Genomic DNA, 4616 nt, shown 5'->3' on the forward strand with positions numbered 1-4616 from the left:
GCGTGAATGCGAGGGTGATCACGTCTCGGGATGTGTCCCATAGCCAATTGGTTTTATTGTTAGGAGACCTATTGTTTTTGGTACTATAGCTATTTGTTAGTTCCATTGAGGTAAGCTGGAATTTTCTAGTTGGCGTATGGAGCCTTTAGTTTGGTGGGAGGGGGTTTAAGTTCCTGTGAGGGTTAGATTTTCACTTAAAATTTACTAGACAATTGATTTTTGTTCCGTTGTTTTATGGATTATTGTTGTTACTAATTTTTTGTTTCTGTATTGTCCTTTTGTTTATGGGTTGAGTAATTGTAGTAGTTTTGGTTATAAGAGACAACCAATGGAAAAGGAAATAAATACACAGTAAACATTTGAGGGGGAATGAAATAAATTTAAGTTACAGGTAAAGTTATTTAATGTTGTAAGGTGATTATTGGTAAATAGGCTGCGTGTCATCCTTGGCCGGACCCGCTAGGTTGGGTTAGGGGACGGTGATGAGAAAACTAGGTCCCGGTGCATCCTCGGCGTAGTCACCTAAGTCGGACTAGGGGATGTAGAATTTGGGGTGTGTGTGGAGAATTTGAAGGAGTCCAATTTATTTGGGGGTTAAAGAGATTGGTCGTGTGTGGTGTGATATGGGGTGTTGTATAGGTGAGGCTAATCCTCATAGAAGACTGGGCTACGTTTAAGGTCCTGAAGCCCTGGACCACCACACCCCGCGTGCTCTTCCTAGAGTCGGAACCCGGAACATACTTACCACCTATTTAGGTAATCAGATTGGTTGTTGACACCGTTAGGTTACTCCAACCTCCCCAGATAGGTTTGTAGAGGTCGGTTTGTCTCCAGTAGAGGGGGCTATTTTAAGTTAGTTTGTTATAGAGGGAAATCAGAGGGTCATATCTAATCAGTGGGTAGGAGGCCCGTTATGATGAGGTAAAAGCAAAAAAAAAAAAGGTGTGTGTGTGTGTGTGGGGGGGGGTTCTTTAAAAAAAAAAGTGAGTTCTAGAGGGCTATTTTAAGTAAAGGTGTAATTTAAGGAAGATAAATTGTATAAATAAGAAGGTTAGACCTTTTTAAGAAGGATAAAAAGATGTTGTCAGGCTGCTGACACATCCTTGACAAGGACCTGATGGCCTTGCAGTGAATGGCCTTGATTAAGTGACTTTTCCCTGTACCTGCGCCACCTGTAATAAATACGTGTAATGGAGCTGGCCTTTTTCCTGCTACCTTGTCTACACACCATTGCCGAATCTGAAAAAAAATTGAGCTGCATCTCATTCAGAGATCTAATTAAAGCCAGACCCTCACTTCGGCACATGATGCTCTGCCTCTTTTCTAAGTGGGAAATCTGTTGGCCAGTCACTGCCAAATCTGGAAGATTTTCTACAGGCTCTTCCTCTGCTTGTTCGTTCTGCTTACGTTGTTCTATGCACTCTAGTCGTTCTGCCTCTTGCTGTGGGCACAACTGGCACCAGACATCTTCATGCACATTAATATCCACCAGTTCCTGAATATAATATCCAATGTATCTGCTTCATTTTCAAATTCTTTCCTATTATTGTCCACAACAGACTTGACTGAATGTGTGGATCGGTCGCTGAACCTCACACGACACTTTGCATAAAACTGTTCAAAAGTTGCCCAGTTAGAAGGTTTGAGATCCACATCTACAAGGTGAGGCAGAAACAACTGCAGAATGCTTTGATAAAAAGCTTCTGGCTTGTTGATCTTGGAAAAGCGAACGTAACGCAAAACCGCTGGTTTGCTTCGTGTTCGCTTTGTCACAAAACCACTGTTGTTTTTGAGTGCGACCCTGCTCTGGGATTTCTCATTTTTGCCCAGAATACGATATTCTGATGCAAACGTCGCTAAGCACATGTCGTTGAAATCAACATGGTCTGGCCTGTTCTTATAGCGGTCCACTAAACTAGGCATCCACATGTGCTCCATACTAAACGCATCTGATGAGGCCTTTTGTTTTAACACATTCAAAGGCAAACTCATTCTAACAACATTCTCACCTACTGGGACAAAAACAACTTTTCGAGAACATTCTTTCAGATGCATACTGCTGATCAGCCTATACACAGCCTCTTGAGCACAAACATCGCGGTTGTGTAAATACACACTGCCTAGGTTTTTCAATGCTTCTCTGGCACTCTGATTGTAAGCTTTGCTTGCTTCCCTTTGAGCATTACCTAACAACAAGCCCATCTCTCTCTCCGACTTTGAAATATAAGAGATGATATACACTACACACGCATATGCATCTACAACATGCTGGATATCCATATTAGCGTTCCAGCATTTTAACAACGACTTACTATATGGATTGATCCAAACCTCATCAATTTCCCTTTTCAAGACTATGTGTGTTGTGCTACCGCAAAGTTTATAGACCTTCTCAAAGCTGTTGTGAGTAATGCCTAAACTACCAAACAAATCTGCCAAACTGTCAAAGCTACTGCTCTCATCAGACAGCCTTCTTGACAGCACTCAGGATGGCTAGTGCTCTCTCTGTAGACATTTGACACGCACAAGGTGCCAAATTGTCTTTCCCATCTACCCGACACTTGCGCTGCTTTTTGGAGTCTTCAGCACGACATATGAAAGTCCTTGTTGATGCTGGTTTTGGAAAATTGAAACGACAAACTCTTATTTTTTTTGTGCAACTTTTGGAGTGTCGCTTCGAATGTTGCTGGACCGATTTTACAATGTCCAACAGCCCCTCATCTCCTGACGGTAATTCACACGTCACATATTTGTCAATGAAATGTACTACCTCTGCATCACTGTTTTTATAAATTAACAGTGCATTCTCAATCCAAAAAAGGCAATGCACATGTGGGGAACCACGTTGCTGGAATTCCACCCTGTAAAAGTAATCCTTAATTTCACCAATTGGCTGTGATGCAGACATAAGGACTTCCTTCAAAAAGCAGTGCCACCTAGAATCAAACATTCGCGCCGCAGTGACAGGATTACGACGCAACAGCTCGCACCTGTCTGCCCACTCTAACCCTTCAGCAGTCTCTGTTCTACCTTCTTGCTTCAAAATGCTATTCAATAGGTTTATCCAACGCATCTCAGCGGAGGAAAAAGAACAAAACCACGTTGGAAGTTGACACACACACGCCAACAGGTCTCGCTGTGCTGCCTGCCAAAATGCAGGGGTACCTTGAATAGGTTTTAAAAACCTATACCCATCAAACTCGAGCAGCTTCAACGACTCTTCATTCTTGACCTGCTCCTTGGCAACTTGATGGGATTTGCTACTACCGGCTTTACCTTTCTGTAAAGCTATAGAGACATTGGACACTACTTGTTCCACCTCGGACATGTCCTGAGCAAAAAATATATATTCAACATTCCGAGCGAACCTACCATCAGCGTGTAGAATCCTATTATTAAAATACCGCGACAATGTCAGACGATGCTGCCTACTTTCATGATACGTATTGCAGCCTTTTGGAAACAGCACTGGGAAGCATTTTGCTTCATTGTCTTCATCAGCATGTAATTTAAGGGATTATTCCCTTCTGCTGGGGCCAGATTCAATATATCATCGAAATACTGATCCAGTGCTTCCTGACCAATGTCAACAGGCATGAGACACGTATCCTGAAACATACAATGCTGCTGTCGTGCAACAGCTCATCATCAACATGTGTGGCTTCAACACCTTCTACCTCATCACTATCTTTTGCAACTGGTTCACCAACTTCTACACAATCACTGTCTTTTTCCACCACTTCATCTTCTTCCACACAAAACGCATTCAACCACTCCTCATTACACTGAACATCTTGATAATGCCTATTTACACCCTTTACATACTGCAAAGCCTGCCTTATGTGCATGGTGTCAACAAATTGGTATTCATAATGACCTTTATAAGTCAATTTACGCTTCAATTTCACAGGCACCAATGAGCTTTCCATATTTGACCGTGGCAGCAAATTATTTGTCTACACAATATTTACTGGAACACATGTCACTGGTCCATGCACTCCATTTTGTCCACCTTTAGGCAACACCAATATTTTCACAAATGGAATATTTAAGGCTATCAAATGCTGTTCCAAGCTATTTAAACAGGCCAATTCTGCCAGAACAGATCAAGTACCAATTTGTTGACTGCACACTCAGCTGGCATTTCACCTCTATTCACCGTGTCATTGCAACTAAAACAGATCCAAAGCTGACCTCTAGCACTATCCAGCAATTGACAAGGCAGTATACAACCCTCATTACATTTGTACTCTTCACTAATACAGACATCGGCAATTGCAGCTATGTCTATACAGTGCCTATAACACTCCCGTCTGCACTGTATCACTTGGTGTCTGAACAAGTCTACAACAAACACAACACACAAAATCTGGCCCATCATTGATCTTCTCAAAAAACTGATGCATTACAAACTCAAACTGCTTGGATTTTGTCTTCAGTTCTTGCTGCCGCAGTGTGCTACTGCCTATGACACGCTTCTTATACTCTGGATTTTCATGATACTTCCTAACAATGCTAGACCTTAAATTCTGCCTGTGCTCTACATTACCATGATACTTCCTGATACTCATGGCTTTTATATCCGTCTATGCTCTACATTACCATGATACTTCCTG

At 42.1% G+C, this 4616-nt stretch overlaps 1 pseudogene; it reads right to left on the reverse strand.

Moving 5' to 3' along the window:
• The window catches only part of LOC103372369 (uncharacterized), a 9508-nt pseudogene that overhangs the window by 4096 nt on the left and 796 nt on the right, over window positions 1-4616 (reverse strand).

The sequence above is a fragment of the Stegastes partitus genome, unplaced genomic scaffold (assembly GCF_000690725.1).
Source record: "Stegastes partitus isolate 25-593 unplaced genomic scaffold, Stegastes_partitus-1.0.2 Scaffold1743, whole genome shotgun sequence".
NCBI classification, from domain to species: domain Eukaryota; kingdom Metazoa; phylum Chordata; class Actinopteri; family Pomacentridae; genus Stegastes; species Stegastes partitus.